The sequence below is a fragment of the Protopterus annectens genome, chromosome 8.part0 (assembly GCF_019279795.1).
Source record: "Protopterus annectens isolate FY-2018-M chromosome 8.part0, PAN1.0, whole genome shotgun sequence".
NCBI classification, from domain to species: domain Eukaryota; kingdom Metazoa; phylum Chordata; order Ceratodontiformes; family Protopteridae; genus Protopterus; species Protopterus annectens.
The window spans coordinates 1,937,392,101-1,937,404,920 of NC_056741.1; the positions used below are offsets into that span (position 1 = coordinate 1,937,392,101).

General features: G+C 44.9%; 1 protein-coding gene across 4 annotated transcripts in view; it reads right to left on the reverse strand.

Moving 5' to 3' along the window:
* The window catches only part of CTCF (CCCTC-binding factor), a 2,058,695-nt gene that overhangs the window by 1,071,569 nt on the left and 974,306 nt on the right, over positions 1-12,820 (reverse strand). The window lies entirely within an intron of this gene.

Sequence of the window (12,820 nt, forward strand, 5' to 3'; positions counted from 1 at the left end):
TGAGAACTCCTCCCACTGCCTAACTGTGGGTGTAAAGAACTGGCAGGACAACAACTGCCCTTCAAACTCACAGATAGGACCTTTTCAGTTTTCTAGGGAACAGCAGATAAAAAACAAGCTTTGTGAATACCTACTGTTCCAAACCAAACGCAACACACAAAAAACACAATCTGGCCTCAAGAAAAAGTACAGTTTTGTACATACCATAAATGTAGATGTCCGATAGGTATGCATCTGCAGTCATAACATATGGGTTGTCCTGCCTCAGGCAGCCCTTCGGTCGGCCGGATTCCAAAGTCTAGGTCTGGCCTCGGCTGATGTCGCACTTTCCCCGACGTCAGAGCGTCTGGGGTATAAAAGCATCAGCCAACGCCATTTTCTTCAGTTTTTCTTGCCCCAGATGCCAGGTGCCCTCTAGGAAGGCTAAATTTGGATAAATGCAGAAAAGTTCCAAACATTTGCAAAATTATATACATGTATAAACAAACAAATACACCATAATAGATTCCCCCCCAGCTAGCTAATAGAGGAGTAAGTACCCTAGGAATACCACAGAGGGGTAGGAGGGAGGGTAAACCTGACTGCAGATGCATACCTAATCGGACATCTACATTTATGGTAGGTACAAAACTGTACTATGTCCTTCAAGTATGCATCTGCAGTCATAACATATGGGTAGAATACCATAGACAATCTGGGGGAGGAGGTACTAAGAAAAGGATGGTGTAGTTAAGATCCCCTGCAGGACTGCAGTAGCAAAACCTGCTCTGGATCTGGAGTATAAAGGTAGATTGTAATGCTTGGCAAATGTATGCACGGAGCTCCAAGTAGCAACTTCTAAAATGTCCTTGGTAGCCACCCCTCGTAGGAAGGCTGTAGTGGTGGCCGTGGCCCTTGTGGAATGAGGCCTGATGTTTTCAGGAACTGTCTTTCCATGAAAGGAGTAGCAAAATCGAATGCAATTTCCTATCCATTTTGAAATTGTCTGTTTGGAAATTGCTTTTCCTTGCACCCCAGTAGCATATGCTACAAAAGTTGGTCAGTTTTTCTGCTAGTTTTGTTCTGTCCAAGTAGTAGCGTAGTTGTCTGTGTATATCCAGGGTGTGCAAAAGTTTTTCCCTCTATTCTGTGGATTAGGGAAGAACGTAGGCAAGTGAATAGCTTGGTTCAAGGATACCCTAGATACCACCTTTGGCATAAAAGTAGGATTGGTTCTTAGTGAAACTCTGTCCTGATGGAAAATAAGAAATGGCTGCACTGCCATTAATGCTTGTAACTCAGATACTCTTCTTGCTGAAGTGATTGCCAGAAGGAATGCAGTTTTCCAAGACAGAAACTGTAGATCCGCCGATGCTGCTGGTTCAAAAGGAAGAAGTGTCAGTTTCTCCAGCACAAAGTTGAGATCCCAAGCAGGTAGAGGGGGTCTTCTTGGAGGTTTAATATTTTTGATCCCTCTCAGAAATTGTCTGAGGAGAGGGTGCGAGAAGATAGGTGGATCCCCATTGTATTCTGCTGAAATTGCTGAAGCATGAATCTTAATGGAAGAATAGGACAGGCCATTGTGGAACAATTCTGCTAAGTATTCTAGGATATGTGTTATGTTTGCCACTGTGACATCTGTGCCTTTTGATGTGCTCCAAATAAGAAATCTCTTCCATTTAGCTGAGTATGTCTTCCTTGTGGAAGGCCTGCGAGCCTCCAAGATAATGTCCTTCACCCTCTGAGATAAAACAGTTTGAGTGGGATTTAAGGAATTTTCCAGGCAGTTAGCTGCAATGTTTTCAAGTTGGGATGCAGGGTCTTGAAATTGTTCTGTGTCAGAAGAAGAGGCCATATGGGGAGAGGCCATGATTTTGCCCGAGACATGCTTCTCAATAATGGATACCAGTGTTGCCTTGGCCAGTCTGGAGCTATTAGTATCACTCTTGGCTGTTCCTCCCTGATCTTCAGTAGAACCTTGTACATCAATGGGAGAGGTGGGAAGGCATATACTTTTAGGGCTTACCAGCTGAAAGAGAGAGTCCACCCTCCAAGCTTGTGGGTGGTATGTCCTTGAGCAGAATGTCTTCAGTTGATGGTCGAGCGGGGAGGCAAACAGATCTATCTCCGGCATTCCCCATGTCTTTGCTATGAGTTGGAAGATGTCTGGGTGCAGCATCCATTCGTGTGCATCCATGGTAGTTCTGCTTAAGTTGTCCGCCAGTGTATTCTCTTTCCCTGGCACGAATTGGGACTGTAGTTGGATATTGAGATTCAGGCATAGTTCCCATAGATTCATAGCCATCCGGCATAGAGGGTAAGAGTGTGTGCCACCCTGTTTGTTTATGTACCACATGACCGTGGTGTTGTCTGTCCTTATTAACAGGTGGCCTTGTTGGAGGAAGGGTATGAAGGCCTCGATTGCATGCATCACTGCCAGCATTTCCCTTTGGTTTATGTGCATGCTTAGCTGTCCTTGAGGCCATAGGCCTTGGATACATTTGCCCACCATGTGTGCTCCCCATCCTCGGTCTGAGGCGTCCGTGGTGATGGTCTGCCTTGTTCTTGATTTGTTGAAAGGCAACCCTTTGTTGGACTGGCAGGCCTGAGCCCACCACAGAAATTCCTTTTGAAGGCATGGAATGATTGGTATCAAGGTTTCTAAACTGTGACTGTATTGAGACCATACACTCCTTAGGTACCATTGTAATTTCCTCATATGCAGCCTGGCATGCGGTATCAGAATTATGCAGGATGCCATGTAACCCAGGGCCTGCAGGATTTTCCTTGCAGTAAGCTGAGTTTGTCTTGTCAGAATCATGAAGTAATCTGGAAGTTGTTTTTGTTTTTCCTCTGTGAGAAATGCCATTTGGGTGGTTGTGTCCAGATCTGCACCCAAAAAGGTTATCCTTTGGGATGGTACTAGTCTTGACTTTTGGATGTTGACTGTGTATCCCAAGGCCTGTAGCAGGTGTATGGCATAGGCCAAGTCCTTTATCAAATTTCCCTTGTTGTCCACTTGTATTAGGCAGTCGTCCAGGTATGGGTAAATCTGAATTCCCTGTAGTCTGCAATGTGCAATTACTGATGCCAGGCATTTCGTGAATATTCTGGGCGCAGTAGATAAGCCAAAGGGCAATGCTGAGAATTGATAATGCTCTGATCCTGCAAGAAATCTGAGGTGTCTTCTGCAACTTGGTCGAATAGGGACGTGCAGGTATGCCTCCTTGAGATCTAGAGTCACCAGCCAAGACTCCTTGCCCAACATGGGAAGAAGTTGCTGTAGGGTCAGCATCTTGAATTTTGGCACAATGAGATAAGTGTTCAGTGCGGACAGGTCGAGAATAGGCCTCCATTGATTTTCTTTTCTTGGTACAAGGAATAGTCTGGTGTAAAATCCTTGACCTTGTTCTGAACATGGTACCTTTTCTATAGCTTTCATCTGAAGCAAATTGTTGATCTGTCTGGAGTAAAATCCTTGGCCTTGTTCTGAACATGGTACCTTTTCTATAGCTTTCATCTGAAGCAAATTGTTGATCTGTCTTAAAGCCTCTGCCCTCTGATTTGGTGGAAGGTTTGGCATTCCGTTTCTTTTTGGCAAAGTGTGGAAGTGGAACCTGTATCCTTTGTCTATTATTTGCAGTGTCCATGTATCCTTTGTAATATAATGCCAGTTTTTTGAGAATAAAGCCAGCTTTCCGCCCAAGGGTGCTTCCAGTTGATCCCTGGTAGGCGGAATCAGAGTTAAGTCATTGAGCCTGTCCTGGTGTAGTAGTTGTTGCTGTTGCACTACTCCTCTGGTTGGCAGGCTGCCACTGACGGCCTCTGTAGGAGCCCTTCGATTGACCTCTGCCTCTAGGGTGCCTGTTCCTGCCTCTCTGGGCTCTGTCCGAGTCTGGAAAGGACCAATTCTTAGTAGGCCAGTTTCTGCTGAATCTCGGTGGTTGTACTTGCAGGAAATCTTTAACTGTTTGCACAGATTTTGCCTTTTCTTCAACCTTTTTTAAGATCTCCTGAGCAGAGGAGCCAAATAAATTTTGTTTCTCCATTGGAGCATCCAGGAGTTTAGCTTTAACATGGTCTGGCAAAGATTGTTCCTTCATCCAGGCATGCCTACGAATAACTGCCCCAGTCATAGCTGATCTAAATGAAGCCTCCAGTGAATCATAGCCACATTTTAAGAAATGATTACTAACCTGTTGTGAGTTGTGTACCAAATCCTGAAGGGATTTACGGTCTAGGGGTTCAGAAGAAGAAAATATCTTATTCAGTTCATCTAACAAATACTCTTGGTACTGTATCATATGAAATTGACAATTTAATGCCCTGACAGAAAGAGTTGCAGAAGCATATACCTTCTTTCCCCATCTCTCTAAAGCTCTAGACTCTCTTTCAGAGGGTAGAGGATTTTTGGCAGTGGCGGCCGCAACCCCTTTAGGGCCCTGAGAAATAGTTTCTGGGTCTGCAAAATGGGCTTTATACAGATGGAAATGAGAATCCGGGACCCTGTAGTATCTGTCAGGTTTGGCAGGGGCCGGAGGAAGAGTATCAGGGGCTGTACTGACATCATTGTACACATCATCAATTACATTCAGAACAGGAGGTATAGCTAAGGGCCTATTGTTGAGGCAAATGCAAAAAGGTCCTTAATCTTTTTCTAGAATCAGAGAAATCCTGACCTTGCCATTGAAAATGCTCTCTCATGGAGTGTAGAGTCTCACCGAAGGAAAACTCCTTCAGGAGGGGAGGCCGAAGGGATAGATTCCTCAGCATCTGAATCCTCATAAGGCGAATAAGCCTCCTCCTGGTGGTCTGACAACTCAGACCCATCAGTGGAATCATCTGAAGAGTGTGGGTCAGAGGGGTCAGTCCTGGGCCTTTTGTCCGGAGGAGGGTGAGAGGCCCTGTCTGGGTGAGGTTGTGAACCCCTAATTAAGGAAATAAGGTCCTCTGCAAGGCTGAGGATCTGTGAACTAGAGGAAGGCCTCTGGGAGGTAGTTTTGGTAGGCAAAGCTTTAGATAGTTTGGCAGCTTTAGCCCTAGAAAAGGCCTTAATGGACATGGAAGCAGGGGGCCTAGCTGCCCCACGTGCAGGAGTAGAAATGTCCAAAGGTATGGTGTCGGACATTTCCTGAACACTGGTTTCGGTAGCCGACTCAGCCGGGGCACCTCCCGGGCCTCGGTGGTCGGATGTATGGGTTCGGAAGAAGGAATCTCCGAGGACTCTGTTTCGGCCGTAACCAAGACACTCGCGGTAGACCTAGCCGTGGTTTCAGCAGAAACCGCGGGCCACGAGTGTCGGTCCTTTTCCTTCCGTTTTTTCACCATATGCGTAGTCAGAGTCTCCGACGGCATTTTATAAGCAAAAGTGGCACCAAAAAATTCCTCTGCAAACTCCGACCGACGTCTAAGAGTTCATCGGTTGAAGAAAGCACAGGCTAAACAGGCCGATACGTCGTGGTCTGGGCCTAAGCAAAGAAGGCAGTAGGAATGGAAATCCTTATGAGGTATTTGTTTCCCACAAGTTAAACAATTATTTACTTTGTCTGACATCGGCTGAGGCAAGAGAGAGTCCCCAACGGGGTACTTAGCTTTTTTCGAGGTCTTCGGTAGCTGAATTCACTGGATCTGACCGACCGGCACTCGCGAACAGCTTCTGCTTCGGGCACCGCGCGGCAAGAAAAACTGAGGAAAATGGTGTCGGCTGATGCTTTTATACCCCAGACGCTCTGACGTCGGGGAAAATGCGACATCAGCAGAGGCCAGACCCAGACTTTGGAATCCGGCCGACTGAAGGGCTGCCTGAGGCAGGACAACCCATATGTTATGACAGCAGATGCATCCTTGAAGGACATCTAAAGTTCACAACCACAAACTGTATACATACAACAAAAGGGGAATTTGTGGGAAGGTAGTGTAAGGCAGTGTGTTCTACAAACTACAAAAGTAAAAATCTACTAAAATACCAAACAAAAAAAAAATACTAAAAATACTAAAGTACTAAAATCTACTGTTACAGGTAAGTTGCACTTTGCACATCTGTACTGTGCTCAAAAAGCATATTGTCTTACTGACATAAGGGTCAATTCCCAAAGCTTAACCAACCTAGGAGAAGGAAGAATAAGGGTCCAGTAGCCTCTTCAGAACTGTCCTTATGAAGATTGCTCTGGCTTTAGTAAAGGCAATCAAGCCTGTAGTGCTTCATAAAGGTATGGACAGAGAACCAGACTGCTGTCTCTAGAATACTTAGCCCACTCCTTTCAATTATGCCACTGAAGTGGAAAAGACCCTGAAGAATGTGCCTTAACATGACTGGATTCACCCTGCTGGGTAGGTATACCAAGGAATCATACCACAGGATACTAACATGCAATGGTTTCCTTACAGACAGATTGACCTTTCTTTGTCCCTGGGAAGGAAATGAGAAGCCTTTCAGCATCTTCAAAGGGTTTCATTCTGTCAAGGTGTACCTGAACTTTTGATGCACATAAAAGATAGGAAGTACCCACTCTCTCATGTTCTTAGGTTATGGAAAGAACACAAGGAGATTAACAGACTGATTAAGAGTGAATTCTGAGAAAACTTTTGGCTTGAAAGGATTAGTAAGTAACACACCCATATCCCTGTAGAAATTTAGGCAAGGTTGTCTTACTGTGAGTTTGCACATGTCAGTGCAATAAGCAAAACAGTTTTCCACGTCAAGAACTTGAGATCAGCTTGAGATGCTGGTTGAAAAGGTAAAGTCAACATTTTTAAGAACATAGCTGAGATCCCACAAAGGAAGAATTTGCTTGTGAGGGGTCTCATATGCAAAACTCCTTTTATGAACTATTTAACCAAATAAGACACAGGAGGATCATAGGCAAACAAGCAGAGGAGCCTGCTAAATGCACCTTAATGGACACATACAATAAGCCATACTGAAGTAGCTCAGACAAATACTTCAAGACCAGAGGGATATTAACTTCAATGAACCCTATGTTGCTATTTAAACACCATATAGAAAACCTCATCCATTTGTAAACAAAATTTTCTAGTAGCAGGTAATCCAGGATCCTGTAACACCTGCTGCACATCCTCATGAAACAAGTGTCTGACTGGAGTCGAGACTGAATTATCCAGGTTATCAACTGAAGTTTCTCCAAACTGAGGCACATCAACCGTCTCAGACTGTGTGATCAGAATTGGTGTGTGATGAAGTCTGCTGTAATTGCCCTTGGCCAATACAAAGTACAGTTTTGTACCTACCATAAATGTAGATGTTTGAGTGTTGACCCTGCTGCAGTCATCACACTTGGGTTATCCTGCCGTCAGGTGGTCTCGCAGTCAGCCTAAATTCCAAAGCAGTTTTTCTTGCCCCAGATGATATATCTATATATATATATATATATATATATATATATATATATATATATATATATATATATATATATATATAGCTATATAAAAATAAAACAAACCCCTTAGGCACAAGCAAATACACCACAGAGGTAGTATAGGATAGAGTGGTACAGATAAGTTCAGCTAGTTCAGAGGGGATGGAGGGAGGGTAACCTGGACTGCAGCAGGGTGAACACTCAAACATCTACATTTATGGTAGGTACAAAACTGTAATATGTTCGTGTTACCCTGCTGCAGTCATCACACTTGGGTTGAATCCCAAAGCTAAGGATGGGAGGTGGAGTCAGACAGGGTTAGAAGGAGCTAGTAAGCCCTGCAAAACTGCAGTGTCAAAACCAGCTCTAGTCTTAAGAGTATAGAGTTAAGTGATAGTGTTCGATGATGGTGTGCACTGAACTCCAAGTAGCAGCTTCCAGAATATCCTTGGTAAGCACTCCACTGAGAAAGGCTGCTGATGTAGCTGTAGCCCTGGTGGAGTGGGACCCAATTGTTAGCAGGTACTGGTTTACCATGATGTATGTAGCAAAAACATATGCAATGCCCTATCCATTTTGAAATGGTCTGTTTTGAGATCGCTTTTCCTTGTGATCCTGTAGCATAGGCTACAAAAAGCTGGTTAGTTTTTCTGAAAGCCTTAGTTTTATCCAAGTAGTAACGTAATTGCCTGTGAATGTCCAAAGAGTGCAGGAGTCTTTCTCCTTTGTTCTGGGTATTTGGGAAGAAGGTGGGCAACTGAATGGTTTGGTTTAGGGCCATACCGGATACCACCTTTGGCATAAACGAAGGATTAGTTCGTAGAGAGACTCTGTCGATGAAAAATGATGAAAGGTTCCACTGCCATTAGTGCCTGTAGCTCTGAGACTCTTCTAGCTAAGGTTATTGCTAGTAGTAGGGCAGTTTTCCATGAAAGAAATTTTAAGTCAGCTGAAAAAGCTAGTTCAAAGGGCGGCAGTATAAGCTTTTCCAGAACAAAGTTGAGATCCCAAGTAGGTGTTGGAGCTCTCCTTGGCGGTCGTAAGTTCTTAGCCCCTTCTGAGGAACTGCCTTAGGAGTGGATGTGAGAATAAAGGAGGATCCGTGTTGTAAAGAGCTGAAATTGCTGAGGCGTGGATCTTAATAAATGAAAAGGAAAGTCCTTTGTGTAACATCTCAGTTAAATATTGTAGAATCTGAGGGATGTTTGGATCAAGGGGGTTTTCGGCCTTTAGCCTGGTTCCAGGCGCAAAATCTTTTCCATTTGTCTGAATAGGTTTTCCTGGTGCTGGGCCTCCTGGCCTCCAGAATGACATCCATAACAGCTTTGGATAAAGGTGTTGGCTGGTTGTTTAGGTAATTTGCCATGCAGCCAGGTTTAAAGTCTTGAGCTGGCTGTGTAGAATCTGATGGTCTCTCTGGGTGAGTAGGTGAGGAATTTGTGGCAAAATCCATAGTGGGCCGTGGGCCATGTTACTTAAAATTGGGTACCAATGCTGGCGTGGTCAGTGTGGTGCAACGAGCATCATTACTGGCCTCTCTAATCTGACTTTCAGCAGTACCTTTGCTAGAAGAGGAAGTGGAGGGAAGGCATACACTGTTAATGTTTTCCAACTGAATGAGAGGGCGTCCACTTTCCAAGCTAGTGGATGGAAGGTCCTTGTGCAAAATTTTTGAAGTTGGTGGTTGTGGGGGCTTGCAAACAGATCAATGTCTGGGCGTCCCCATTTTTGAGCTATCATTGCAAATACTTGTGGATCTAGTTTCCATTCGTGTGGATCCATGATGCTTCTGCTTAGGTCGTCTGCCAATGTGTTTTTCTTTCCTGGCAGGAATTGTGCTTGTAATTGAACCTAGTAAGACAGTGCAGTGTTCCACAAGGTCATTGTTCGTCTGCATAGAGGGTAGGAATGTGTGCCCCCTTGCTTATGTACCACATGACTGTGGTATTGTACATCTTTATTATTAGTTGTCCTGGGTGTAGAAGGTCCTTGAAAGCTGTTAGGGCATTCTGTATTGCTAGCATTTCTCTTTGATTGATATGCAGATGCCTCTGATCTGTAGTCCATTTGCCCTGAATGCACTGCCCTGCCATGTGTGCTCCCCAGGCATAGTCCGATGCATCTGTTGTCATAGTTTGCCTGGCTGTGGGTAAGGTGAAAGGCTGACCCTTGTTGAGGTGACATGCCTGTGCCCACCATAGAAACTCCTGTTGAAGGTAGGGAATGAGTAGTATCATTGTTTCCAAGCTGTGGCTGTGCTAAGTCCATACACTTTTCAGGTACCATTGTAATTTCCTCATATGCAGTTTTCCCAATGGTATTAGTAGTATGCAAGATGCCCTGAATCCGAAGACCTGCAGAATTTTTCTTGCAGGGAGTTGGGTCTTTGTTGCCATTATTTTGAAATATTGAAACAGCTGTCGTTGCTTGTCTGGCGTGAGATAAGCCATCTGGGCCATTGTATTTAAGCTGGCACCCAGGAAAATTATCTGTTGAGAGGGTGTTAGTTTTGATTTCTTTTTGCTCACTGTGTACCCCAGGCAGTTTAACAGTTTTATTACAAACGCCAGATGCTGCAATAGAATGTCCTTGCTGTCCGCTTGAATCAGGCAGTCGTCCAGATATGAGTAGATATGTAGTCCTCGTTGCCTGCAGAAAGAAATTACTGATGCCAGGCATTTTGTAAACACTCTGGGCGCAGTAGATAAGCCAAAGGGCAATGCAAAGAATTGATAATGGGTTGAACCTGCAAGAAATCTGAGGTATCTTCTGCAATCTTGTCTGATAGGGACATGCAGGTATGTCTCCTTGAGGTCCAACGTTACCAGCCAAGACTCCTTGCCCAGCATGGGAAGAAGCTGCTGTAATGTGAGCATCTTGAATTTTGGTACCTCTAGATATGTGATTAGAATAGATAGGTCTAACATGGGTCTCCAATCTTTGTCCTTCCTTGGTACCAGAAATAGTCTTGAATAAAAACCTTGACCTTGTTCTTTTGCAGGTACCCCTTGAATTGCTTTCATATCCATGAGAGCAGAAATTTGTTTTTGTGCCTCTGCCCATTGATTTTGTAGCAGGTTTGGCATGCCTCTCATTTTTGGAAGGGTGTGAAAGTGGAACCTGTAGCCTCTGTCTATAATATCCAGAATCCATTTGTCCTTTGTAACAATTTGCCAGTTTTTTGAAAATAAGGCCAGTTTTCCACCCAAAGGTGCTGCCATTATTGCTTTGTTTGGCAGGCATAGGGGAAAGTCATTGAGTCTGTTTTCTAAATGACTGTGGTCTCCACCTCTTGCTGCTGGTGCTTCCCACTGCCTAGCTCTGTAAGATCCTTGAGGTTGTCCTCTACCCCTTGGGCGTCTGTATCTACCCCTTTGGGGTTTGTCCGTGGCTGGAAAGGACAAATTTTTTGAAGGCCAGTTTCTGCTGAAGCGTGGAGGCTGCACCTGCAAGAAATCTTTAACTGTTTGCATAGATTTCGCTTTTTCCTCCATTTTCTTTAGTACCTCCTCCGCTTTAACACCGAACAATACATCTTTTTGAAGTGGTGCATCTAATAACTTTGCTTTGACATGATCTGGTAAGGTTTGCTCTTTGAGCCAAGCGTGTCTACGTATAACAGACCCCGTTGACAGCAGCTCTACATGAGGCCTCTAAAGCATCAAAACCACACTGTAAGGTATGTTTCCCCACTTGTTCTGCTCCATGCAACAAATCCTGCAACTCTTTCAAATCTGGTTGTTCTGTTTTTGTCATTTTGCTTTTCAGCTGAGATAGCAAGAACTGCTGGTACTTTAACATATGAAATTGACAGTTTAATGCCCTCATGGTTAGAGTGGCTGATGTATAAACCTTTTTCTCCCACCTTTCAAATGCTCTGGAATCTCTCTCTGAAGGTAAAGGGTTTTTAGCAGTAGAGGCCTTAACCCCCTTGGGACCCTGAGAAATAGTTTCTGGGTCAGCAGAAGGGCTTTTATAAAGGAACCGGTGAGAATCAGGAACCTGGTAATATCTGTCTGGTTTAACAGGGGCAGGAGGTAGAGAGTCTGGATTAAGACTGGCTTCTGCGTACACATCATCCAAAATATCTAAGACGGGAGGAATAGCCAGGGGCCTATGCTGGGGAAGCAGCAGAAATTCCCTGAGCCTTTTCTTGGAATCTGAGAAATCTTGGCCTTCCCAGTGGAAGTGCTCTCTCTCAATGTATGTAGGGTTTCCCCAAAAGAGTAGTCCTCGGGGGGGGGGGGGGGGGGGGGGACCGAGGGAATAGACTCCTCAGCATCAGAGTCTTCAAATGGGGAATAGGCGTAATCCTGGTCCTCAGAAAGGTCTGAGGTAATAGAAGCCTGGTCTGAGGAAGGGAAGTCTTCCTCCAACCTGGGTCTTTTGTCTGAGGGGGGTTGAGAACCCCTGATAAATGTAATCAAATCCTCATCCATTTTAAGCATCTGTTTTTTAGGCATGGGGCCTTGAGAGGGGGTCTGAGGACCCTGTTTTTAATTTTCATTGGAGCTTTAGATTTAGAGAACGATTTAATAGAGAAGGTGGTAGGCCTGAAAACGCCTTCAGAAATGGCAGGCCTCGCTAAATTTTCCGTTTCTCCGCCAAGAGTGGCGTCGGTATCTGCAGTGGGAATGAAGACCGAGGAACCTGCGGCCTCGGGTACTGAAGTCGCCGATGAAATAGTTTCATCGGTAGTCAGGGGCTGTGTAGGCGCCTCACTGAGAACCGGTAGTAGGCCTTAGCGTGATCTCAGTACAGGCCTCGGACGTCTGTCCTTATCCTTGCGTTTTTTGCCTGAAACTGGCATCGGTATATCCGACGACATGATATAACTAATTCTTTTGCCAAAATAATGAAGAGCGAACTCCGCCCAGCGCTTAATAGTGCGCTTGTTAAACCTAGCACAAAAACGGCAGGCCGAGACGTTGTGGTCTGGCCCTAAGCAAGGCATACAGTAAGAGTGAAAATCCTTATGCGGTATTTGCTTCCCACAAGAAATGCAATTAACTTTGTCTGACATCGGTCTGAGGCAAGAAAAGTTTCCCCAATGGGGTACTTAGCTTTAAAGAAGCCTTCGGCTGAAATACTTTTCGTAAATCTCAGGAGCTGGCCGACCAGCACTTGCGAACTGCTTCTGCTTCGGGCACCGCGCGGCAAGAAAGACTTAAGAAAATGGCATTGGCTGCCTCTTTTATACCCCTGCCGCACTGACGTCAGGGAAGAAGCGACGACAACCGACGCCGGACCTAGACTTTGGAATTCGGCCGACCGAGGACCCGCCTGACAGCAGGATAACCCAAGTGTGATGACTGCAGCTGTATGCACGATGAACATCAGCCAATCGCTTCCAAATGATTACATCCCTAAATCTAGCGTGCACTTGGGCAAAAGAAATTCTGTTTGAATTCTTGTCAAAGGAAAAGAATAGTTGTGTAAAATCTTACCATAACCACAGATGTCAT